Source organism: Grammomys surdaster, unplaced genomic scaffold (genome assembly GCF_004785775.1).
Source record: "Grammomys surdaster isolate TR1022 unplaced genomic scaffold, NIH_TR_1.0 193, whole genome shotgun sequence".
In the NCBI taxonomy this organism is placed as follows: domain Eukaryota; kingdom Metazoa; phylum Chordata; class Mammalia; order Rodentia; family Muridae; genus Grammomys; species Grammomys surdaster.
The window spans coordinates 12578129-12589963 of NW_021604638.1; the positions used below are offsets into that span (position 1 = coordinate 12578129).

At 41.5% G+C, this 11835-nt stretch overlaps 1 protein-coding gene across 1 annotated transcript in view; it reads left to right on the forward strand.

Annotated features, from left to right (window-relative positions):
* Positions 1 to 11835, forward strand: part of LOC114623086 (receptor-type tyrosine-protein phosphatase T-like) — a gene marked incomplete at its 3' end in the record, with an annotated part of 676953 nt that overhangs the window by 321988 nt on the left and 343130 nt on the right. The window lies entirely within an intron of this gene.

The window sequence follows — 11835 nt, forward strand, 5'->3', positions numbered from 1 at the left end:
TCTGGCTCCAGTTGTTTCCCAGCTATTCCTGGTTAAGAGCTGTTGACTGTGGGTGTGACTAGGAGGCTTCTCTGTATACAACTATATCCCTGTGGTCTCTTGGCTTTGCCTGTTTGCTAAGATCGGATCTCTCAATGGAACTTAGGAAATTAAGGGAGACTGATGTTCATTTTTCTAAAACTCACATTATCTTCTTATCATCCTCAAATATCATTCCCTGAAAGTACTTTTGTTCCATAGAGACACAAAGGGAGATAGACAATATATTCTTATTTTATTCAAAGCTTGCCGAATTGACCAGTGGTACAGTCAGGTTCTGGACTTGGGATTTGGGTTCCAGAGCTCTGAAACTTTCCTTACTCCATGATGAATAGAAAGGTATGTGCTGCTGTGCTGCTGTGTGCTGGGGCTTAGTGAAGCATCCAGCGTAGACTTCTGAAGGAAAATGCACCAAAGAAGCTTCTGAGGTGGCAGTGAAGAATCGCAACACAGGACACTTCTGAGTATGTCACATGGGCTGTTATAGTTTGACAACCATGTCCCTAAATTCGTTGCTCTTAGGAGTGTTGTGCAATAAAAAGACCACAGGGCTTAGGAGGAAAAATGGGGGTAGAGTCACCCCTGTATCCTTAGCGACGCATAAGCGTGGGAGCACAATTTTAGACATCAAGTGGATCAGAACATGCAAAATACTATAATGTAGATAACAAACCACCTCAGGAACAGCTTGACATTTGCTTTCACAAGTAATGGTAGGGGGTCACAGCCTCGTGTGTGTGTGTTTGTGTGTGTGGCTTAAGTTTTTACTTCACTTTTGTCTTTGGTAAGCACAATCCCAGATGTAGTATTTTGCTCTGTGCTTACATTGTTTCCTCATAGATCAATTGTTTTGGAACAAACTTTAGGTTTCCAGTTGTTTGTGAACCAATTTGAGTGGCAGAGCAGAGTTGACAGTAGCCAATCTTGGGTGTCTCAGTAGTGCAGCTGATAGTTAGAAGCCAAGGATCTCTAACATGTCATGGCTCAGACTTATTCCTTGGAAAGTTATTGAACAAGTATGATGAGCAGAGAGTCCATTTTCCCAACGATTTCTCTAAACTGGTCTTTGGTAAAATTCCTCATTGAAACCTGATTATGAAGCTGACTGCTTTCAGAGGACATAAGGGTACATTATTAAGCCTGGTAATACCTTACCTCAGCTCTGCACTGTAATAGTCATCCATAAAAATAATTGATTTGAACCTGTTGACGAGACTTCCCTTTTTCCACAAGGTAAATGTAAGGTTTTCGAGGGGTTCTGATCTTTAGAAATGATATTCAAAGCACTTTCAAAGCCCCTGTGGACTTATTTGCTCATGATCATATAATGCAGTTAGAAATTCAATCATGAGACGATCATCTCAATAAAAATTTATAACCTATTGCAAACAGTTGCCACGACTGTATAAAGGACTTTACATGTGACAGACACAGTGGTCTGACTATCACTATAAAAATTATGAGTTGAAATGTTGTTTGTGGGTATTGTGTTTCCAGAAATGTTGGTATTTAAGTAAGTTAGGCTTAAATCTCAAATAGCCTACATTCTACAAAATGTATCATAAAGAAAATAATCTTTTTTTCCCATCACCACTGATGGTAGAATGTTCTTTGCTTCATAATTAATTTTTCAGAGAATCCAGGGCTGATATCCATTTGTAGATGCTCTTTATTACCGTTGGTATTTGGAGTTTTCTCCCCTCTCCCTATTCTATTATTAATCACACTGGAAATGTACTCATTATTTTGCAAAACAGAAAACGAGGGAGTGCAGAGTGTGGAAAGTATAATTTCTGCCCAGAGGAATTTACAGACTTGGTAGAGATTCTAGAAAATTTAAAAAAAAATGGGTAAGAAATAAAAATGAAGTTTGAGTGTTGAAATAGTGTGCTTTGTGAGGATAGGGTGAGCAATGTCCATAGAGGCATCTAGAACAGTGTTTCTCAGTGTGGAGTTCCTGGACCAGGAGCATCAGTATTGCTAGAGACTGGATACTTTTGTTACCTCAGTTCTTATGTTGAACTAGGGGTCTCCATAGGATGGTGTAGGAGATGGAGCCTTTGGAGTGACTTGGTTATAATTAGATTTGCACTGTTGTAAAAGGGACCCCAGCATTCTCTCTTGCTCGTTCACCATGTGAGGGCACAATGAGAAGACTGGTATATGAGCCAGTAGTCAGGCCTTTCCCAGCACTGTACAAACAGAAGTTCTGTTGTTTATAAATAACCCACTCTATGATATTGTGTCACAGTAACCCAAAAGGAGTAAGTTCTTAATTAGTTAAGAATTAAGTAGACCCAGTCCTAGTCTTTCCTCACCCAATGAATCAGAAAGTATAAGAGTGAAGGCTAGCAATCAGAACTCCTGGCTCACAGGAGTCACAGGGAAACATAAGCAGCTGTGGCTATTGGCTTGCCCTCTGGGGGTAGACCCACTGACTGTGTGACTTCATCATTATTAAGTCAGCTCTGAGAGGTGTAGAGGGACCAGGGTACTGAGACTCAAATAATTGGCTCAAGGCTACGTAGTGTGTAAGTGCTTAGAGTGGAGTATCTTGACTCTAAGGAGCTCCCCACTACTGATTTGATGGAGTTTCTTGCCCTGGGTTGGGGGCGGTTCCTTCTCTACTTACAAGTGTCCTCTCAAGTATGGGGTTGGATAGTAACTATGGAGACAAGCTAAAAATGAATGGCTGTGTTTGTCCTTTATACCAAACACTTACTCATTCTCTTCTGTGAGCCAAACTCTGCTCTAGGCAGTGGTGGAAGAGGCTAGCTTTGAAAGAACAGGACAGGCAGGGGAGAAGCTTAGCTGAGGTTAAGTACAACAAAGCTTCAAAACGATATCAGGACAACCAAGTCAGTGAGGGCAAGTAGGGGTATATTCTCGTTCTACTGCATATAACAAGTCACTGACCTGATAGGTCCTTGACATAGTAAAGGCTGAGACTGACACTTGAAGGTGGATCATTTAGGAGTTTAGCTGAAGAGTGTCCCAGACTAATAGGAAATCAGGAGCTCAGAACACAGTTTTAGCTAGTTATGCCATAGACAGATCCACAGGGAACTATAAATGTTGGGATGGGAGAAGGGGGTCTAAGGTGATATCTCCAGCTTGTGGTATAGGCAACTGAGACATGAGAGAGAAAACTGTATTCTGAGAAGGGAAATGCTGAAGATGGCTAAGGGAGTGAATAGGATGTGGTTAGGGGAAGATGAATAGCAGGCAATGGGGATACATTCATCTGGAGCTTAAGAAAACTGAGCCCTGTCCATGAGGAGTTCCCCAACTTCACCTGAACATTAAGCTAGGGGCCTCCTTAGCACTGATGAAACCAGTTCTTAATTCTCTCCATCTTCATGCTGTCCCCTTAAGATGCTTCATTCATTTTTAATTCATCATTTTGTTCCTTTATCTCATTTTAATCATTCATCATCCTCCCTGAGATAAAGGCCTAGGGGCAAAGACAATGATGTATATCAAAGTGTTTTGAAAAGCTCAAAATGCTCCTTAGATGCCTGTAATGAAACAAATCACTATCTGTCGATGGTTTTATGGATGTTATTATTGTGAGCTGTTACATACAGACAAGAAGGCTGGCCTGTTCGTTTTCAGCACTAGCACCCATCGGGATTGTGGGTCTTGTGCTTTTGCTCTTCATCCTCTCATGGGGAGTGCCATTTCAGAACGTGATACCCACAGTGCAGTCTGCATTCTGGTCAGCTTTCTTATCTAGAACATTGGGTGTTTTCCTCTAGCGTATTCCGTACAGCAGACATCTAATGGGAGTTTAGGGATGCTGGACAATGGATAGCTCACTTTGAAGCTTGCCTCTAAAGGAAAGGGCACACTATCCACACAGACCATTTCCCTATTGAGGCAACTGAGCTGTTTTCTCTATCTACGCAGTGTTAACTTAATTGTCATACAATTCTAGTTGAGGTCATACACAGGAAAAACCTTTAGGTTCCTATTACAAGCAGATAGCCACTGTGGGACATATCTGTAACTCCAGCATGCTGGAGGCTGTGGCAAGGATGTCATGAGTTGAAGGCCAGCCTGGGTTGTGTAGCAATACCTTATATCAAAAAAAGGAAAAGTGTGACTAGGAGGCAGGCTCTTGCATGAATCATCTGGAATTATTTAAAGAACCCTGAAGACAATGGCACTGAGAAATGTTACCCAGGTCATTAATTTGGAAAAATGAAAGGTAGCATATTGACTCAGTCTGTAGGTATTAGTTTTAACAGCCTCACTACCAGCTTGCTGGTTTCCTGAAAGAAACATCTAGCACCACACAGAAAAGACTCTGCCACCCTGTCACCCAAGATCCACTTCTATGCCACAGCCACGTGTTGGCTTTGGTTTTGTTCTCTGTAAGCCTCTCTGGTTATCTCAAAATCAGGGTGATAGAACCTAAAGTTGTGTCTTTCTCCTCTTAAAATCTCTCCCCTCCCTTCTTAAATCCCAGCTTAAGCCAGATCTCAGGCAGCTCTCTTCCTACCCCTGTTATAGGTTCACCAATCCATACAGTAAGCTGAATGATTGCACCGCCCAACGTGATTGCTGGTTCCTGTAAATCAAAGACTCGCTGCCTGAGAGCCCACTTCACCATGGTCCAGCAAAGTTCCAATTCCCCAAGTGGAAACTCACTCCACCCACGTGGTCAGAATTGCCTGCTCTGCAGTTGATTTGAAGGGCTCTCTTTCTGTTTCCTTCACCTGAGGGCTGATTGCACGCTATATTTTATTTACATATTTATGGGTTTCTACTTGAAATGATATGTGTCTAGTTCTCTCTTTTCTCCAGAGGGATAAAATGGAGGAATTCAAATTGCTGAGCTCAATGAAGTGAGAGTAGTCATTAGAATTTAGTGAAAAGGATATAGGCCTTAGAGCCAAAGAGAATCTGGTTTTTATTTCAAGCGGGACATTTGCTAGCTGGATGACCAGGGATGTATTACCTCACCTTTCTGTGCCTCCACTTCTTTTCTTCCATTAAAGGGAGATTATAGCACATCACCCACCCACCCCCCTCCGAGCTTCAGTTAAGCCTGTGCCTAGAAGAGACACTATAGAGCCTTTGATGAACATAAATTAGAATGGAACCTCAGACTTGGGAAGAGAGTTTTTAAGTGTGGATTAATTTTGTTCTTTGTGCATGATGGATCATATCATAAGAACATTTCTCTAGTACTATGCTTAGCATAGAAGCTCTGATGTCTTCGGCGGAAGGTGAGATGCTTGTGCAGTTTCCCTGGTCTTCTCTGAGAAGCTGTAATAGTACCTGATGGTGAGGATAGAGTGCGGAGGATGGGAATTGCTCTTCCTCTGGGTTCTGTCCAGGGGCCCAGGTAGAGACACACGCCATTTAGATCCTTTTCTCTTCTTGAATGCCAAGGAACATAAGAATGAGGCCTTGCCAGTTCAGAAAGAAAGGGGGATGGAGAGTCCTGAAACCCTACAGATAGTATTTTCTGGGGTCTCTTTTCTCAAAGAGGACATTAGGGTCAGCGTAGAAAGGTCTTTCATTCTAGAGAACAATTCTGCATCAGAGCAGAGAGTGAAAGACAAAAAATAGCCTAAGTGTCTTCGAAAATAGGACAAGTTCACCTCAGTAGCCCCCTGGGACCTTTTTTTTTTTTCATTGCTATAAGCTTTGCTGAACCATCTGTAATGTGATGGTGCGTGTTTGTCAGGGAGCAGATGTGGCATAATTTGGCTTAGGGCATTGAACTACCTTCTGAGTGAATGTTATTATGAATCCAATCTCTTCCTCACTGCTGCCCTGCTCCATGGTCTAGGTGAAATCATCCATAAATCTTAAAGGGACATGGCAAGGTTAGCCAATAAAAAATCAAATCCCCACCCCATCCAAAATGAAATAATACAATCAACAGATTTTAAAGATCAGTGGTAAAAATTTCAGACATGCCACAGCATGCTCAAAGAGACATTGCTGCCAGTACAGTGCAAACTCAGACTGGAGACAACTACCGAAGATATATTATGGCCACCATTTCCTCAGAAAGAGAGAAGAACTGGTTACATCATCCCTCTTCATTTTCTCTAGTGTTGCTATACTGCCCTCTTTGTTTGTGGTATAGAACCATGGTCTGCTTTTACTTTCATCATTTCTAGAGCCTCCATGAGAACCCAAAGGTGTCTCCTCTGGGGCTTGAGAGTTCTATCTTCTCTTCTGGCAAACCCCTCTCCTCTTGAATCATACTCTGCCTTAGAGCCTTCCTGTCTTGGTTTATGAAAGAGGTGGCTGTAAGGTAAAGCCTTTTCTCTTAAAACCCACACTTCATAACCTCAGAGACGTTTTTACCCCTACTCCCACTAGATTATTGTATAAAGAGAGTGTGGTGTTGGGATGCTGTGGTGAGGGTCCAGCTGGTTACCTCTTTGCAATCTCTGGAAAGAATGGCTGGTGGCACCTTGCTCTCCTCTGTAGAATGTCAGTTTTTTAACCTGCTTATTAGTGGTCATAAAGCAAATTCCAACACAACGACAAGAGCATCCTTTCGTATCTTCCCACACTTGCATATTCCTGCCAGCCTATGCTCTCTAGGGGGTTGGGGCTTCCTAGAAGCCGAAGCACAAAGAGAAGCTGATCAATGCTACCCCAATCTTTCTCAATCTTAAAGGTTCAGATCTGAGGAAAAACTGAGATCCACCCAGAGTGAGACACAGACACAGACACACACACAGAGATACACACACAGACACACACAGACACATACAGACACACACAGACACACACAGACACAGACACACACACACACACACAGACACACAGACATACACACACACAGAATGGTAATGAGAGCTGTGGTCTTATGATTATGGTTGACCTATGGGAAGTGGCACTATTAGGAAGTTTGGCCTTGTTGGAATAAGTGTGGCCTTGTTGGAGGAAGTGTGTCACTGTGTAGATGGGCTTTGAGGACTCCTAGTACTCAAGAGAGTTTTCTCCAGGCTACCTTTGGATCAAGATATAAAACTCTCAGCTCCTTCTCCATCACCATGTCTGCCTGAATGCTACCATGCTTCCTACCATGACAACAATGGACTGAACCTCTGAAACCGTAAGCCAGTCCCAACTGTTTGCCTTTATAAGAATTACCTTGGTAATGGTGTCTTTTCACAACAATAAAACCTTAACTAAGACAAGAGCTAATACTGTTTATGTGTCAAGATAATTCAGTGAAAAAAGCCGCTATCTATATTAAAATTGGGATCAATCACTCCTGTAGCTCTAAAAGCTTACGATAATTAGTATAGCGGATAGATGATTATTCCAAAGCAAACACTGGCTGTCATCATGAATATCTGATGTCTACAACTTGTATAGCATGAAGTTGACATCAGGTAGCTTGTAATTCTTGCCATAGCCTTCAGGGTAGGTATAATTCCCTCCAGTTGCTATGAGATAGATGACATGACCAAGGTCACATACCTGCCCAAGTGTCGCAGCCAGGAAATGGGCCTTTAATGTCTTGGTTTCTTTCCTGCTGCTGTGGTCACACACCCACCAAATGCTGCAGGAGAGGCCAGTATAAGAGTCTTGCTGCCAAGCCTCACACTTGAGTTTATTCCCTGGGGTTCAAATGGTGGAAGGTGAGAATAGCAATTGCCACAAGTTGCCCTCTGACCTGTGGATGAGTGAACACTATTGTAATATTTTAAATCGGCAGCACCCAATCTAGCTCGTTCTTAATCTGCCGCCATGTTCTTGACTAGGCTAGGCCTGAGGTCATGAGTAGAGGCATGTTCTTGCGACTGCTGCTGTGGTTCAGGCCGCTGGCTCAGGTGGGACAGAATACCAGCCTTGGTACCCATGAGATGCCAGCGTGGGAAATGGCTCTGCCTATCTACCATGCTGAGTTTGATAATGTTCAATAAACAAGATGCCCACACAATTGGAAGTGTTAACCAATTAACTAACCTAGATATAAGTTGTTACCCAGGACTGCTCGCAATACATGCGTGGTCATCCATGGTGCCTACAACTCTCTCCTTAGCTCCTCCTATTCCTTCTCCTCTTCCTCTCCTTTCTCTTCCTCTTCCTCTCTTTACTCCTCCCACCTTAGCTCCTCCCAACTTGTGGGGAAAATATGCCACTACAGATCACAGAGAAAATAAATTAGTAAAATTATACAACAACAGCAACAACTTTGAAAGCTTTAAAAAAAACCTAAGCAAAGGAAGGCTTGTTTTGGCTTCTGGTTCAAAGTCACAGTCCATCATGATAAGAGATCAAGGTGGCCATAGTGCCTGAAATAACTTCTCCCATCACACTGGTAGTCACAGGTTGGGGGGCAGGGGAGGTGCTACTCAATCCCCTTTGAGTTGCTAGAGTCAAGGATTCCCATAATGGCAATGGACCTGATTAATATGGTCTTCACAGATCAATTATCACAGGGAATATCCATATCCTCATCTCCCGAGTGATTCTAGATCTCATCAAATTAACTAATGATCAGGAGCTACAAATCTGACTGTCTGATAGTATACCCAGAATTCAGTGTGATTACCAAAGCATCATAGACTATGACCAAATGGGGCTTCTCCCAGAATATGGTGAGAGAAGTCCTTTAATATCAGGAAAACTACTGGTGTAATGTTTCTTTCTAGTGGTCAGAGAATAAAACCATATGATCCTCTCAGGAGAGGCTGGGAAGTAATTTGAAAGAAATTCACCCTTCATTACTGATCAGAATCCTTAGTGAGCCAGCAATGGGAAGGCGCTTTCTTATTTCAAGCGGAAAATGTTCTTATAGTCTCAAAGCCCAAGAGACTAAAACAAACTTTAAAAAAAGGGGGGGGAGGGAGAGAAAAAGCTAGTAGAAATACTAATGTATTTCAGTCTTGTAGTTGGACCAAGCAAATAAATAAAAATCAATAGTTACATACCAGTAATAAGTGATACAAAAATAAAATGAAATATATCATATTCCCAAACACAATTAAAATATAAATGCTTACGAATAAAGTCAGAAAGGCTCAGATTCTATATGAAAATACACACACCTCTGGAATTTTATTGAGGATGATTAAACAAGACTGGAATAAATGGAGCCATAGATCATGCTGCTGGATTAGCAAATTTAGTACTGTGAAGATATCATTGTTCCCAAATTAATTTATAGGTTTAATATAATTTGCAATCATACTCCTAATGCGATTCTTTTTGGAACTTAACAAAGCAATTTAAAAATTGATCGGAAATAATAGCCAGAGGGGAGTAATCCAGACCAGTTAGAAAAAAATGGCAGGAGGAGGAGATTTCTCTGAGATAAAAACATTCATAATCACTATAATAATTAAAGCCCCCCCAACTCAGCAAAGAATACAATCTATGGAGAAACAGGGTTTAGAGAGTTATCTGACTGTGTAAGTTCTTAATAAATTGCACATGTTTAATACATAGTATATAGCATAAATAATTTGGGAAATCATATTTTTGGTATATATCATAATATACTAAATAAACTACCGATAGAGTAGGCACTTAAAAGGTAATAAGTAAGAGAAAATAAAGAAGGGATGTTCTTTTATTAGGAAGGAGTCTCATTTCCTTAAAAATAAGCAGAACTACCATCAAGGCTGTGCTTATTAAAGTTCACTATTCAGGAAAAATAAAGGAGAAGGGACGTCTCTGATGGGTACTGGCGGTACTCAAAAATCAAATGGGTTAACAGGCTGTGGGAAAAGCTTTGACAAAATGAGAACCAAGGGCAAATACTCATGTAGAAAGTGTTGTGGTCACTAAGATGTAATCGTGTTGATAGTTAAACTGCTGAGTGGCATAAAGAGATCCATGCAATAAAAATGGTAAGGGAGCAAGGCTTGGGGATGACTTAGTAGGTGAAGTGTGTACCATGCAAGAATGAGGGTTAGATTCCCAGAATCCACGTAAAGACCCAGAGTATTGATGCACATCTTTAATACCAGCACTGTGTAGGGTGGAGAAAGACAAACTCCTAGAACTCATTGGCCAGCCAGCTTAGCCGAATCAGTTCCCATCAAGTTCAGCGAGTTGCTGTCTCAAATATTATGGTGAAGAGCAGTTGAGGAATATACCTCATGTCAACCACTGTCCTACATACACGAACATATACATGCACACACACAAACATCTGCACACACGCATGCACACATACACACACACACAGAGAGAGAAACATCGATATGCACCACACATGCACATACACAGATAAGAATGCTGAAATACCCAATAAAATGTCCAGTGTTGTGATTAATTAAATGGCTTTTTTTTACCTGTAATGTTATAAGAGTCTGTATTTTGATTAATAATAACCAGCATGGTGAAGAAACAACAAAGTGAGCTCTTTTTTTTAACACTGTTTTTTCTTCATTAATTAATTAGTTTATGTATTCACTTTACATCCCCATCACAACCCCCCCTCCCTCCTTTCCTCTTAGTCACACACTCACAAACCCCTCTCCCTTTAGACCATCCCCTTCTTCTCAGGAAAGGAGAAGTCCCCTATAGGTACCAACCCTCCCTGGCACATCAAATAGGAGGTTCTGCAGGTGGGCTGACTGGCGCTGGCACTGAGTAGAGTTCCCTAATTTTTTTCTAACAAAATAATCAGACCTCTCAGAGTTCTACATAGAGGCCATCACTGTATTATTTATAAGGGCAAAAACTTGCAAATCACATAAACCAAACCACAATAGGAAAATACTTAAATAATGTGTGGAACATGCACACAGTAGAATTTTCTGCTAGATTGTACAAACCACATTCCCAATGACAGTATTCAAGCTGTAAGATGAAAAATGCAGCTTACAGAACTGCTCTTCTGGGAGACCCTGGTTTGGTTCCTGGCTTCTTTATGGTAGTTCACAACTGTCTTGTAATTCTAGTCACAGGAGATTCAATACTGGCTTCTTCCAGCACCAGATATGCACATGGTGCACAGACACACATAGAGGCAAATCACCCATGCACATGAAAATAAATATGATTTAAAAACTATGTATGTAAACATTGTCTCAATGTGGAGTAATTTATCTGAGAGAATTACAAAGTATAGAGGATAGCCCCACTCTGTATCCCACCAGAGATAACCAGAGCACGGGGTCCTCTATCACACCAGCCCAGAAGTTTGAACTCTTCCTTTCAGCTATAGTTTCCAGAAGAACAAAAAGCCACATTTATGGTAAAGATTTTTATAAGGAACAGGCTTGATAGAATGAATAGATACATATTAAAAGGATATTTATTAGAACAATTTGCAGGCTGAAACCCAAGCAATGCAACAGTGGGTGTCTCCTGGTAGGCAGGCCAAGAATATGCCAGTTATTCTGTCCATGAAAGTGGATGTTTGAGCAGTCTTGATTTGGTGGTGGAGTCCCCAGAGAATTCCTACAGAGCCACTGGCTGATAGTCCTTTTGAGATCCTTAAGCAATAGTTTCTAATACCAACAAAGGAATGCCTCAGCAACAGGCGAGATGAACTGGACAGCAATAGTGGGGTAAGCAGGCAAAAAGCAAAGGCTTCTTTTTATCCATGTCCTATTATGTGAGTTCTCATCAGAGGTGTGGCCCAGGTGTAGGTGGCTCTTCTGACTTCAGATGATTGAGATTTGGAATGTGTCTCCCCACTTCAGGTGATGCATTCAAGGATCCTCAGAGGTATGCCCTGATATGTGTGGTTGATTCTGGATGTAGTCAGTCAAGTTGACAACTGAGATTAGCCATTATACCTTGTGTGTGTGTGTGTGTGTGTGTGTGTGTGTGTGTGTGTGTGTGTGTGTGTGT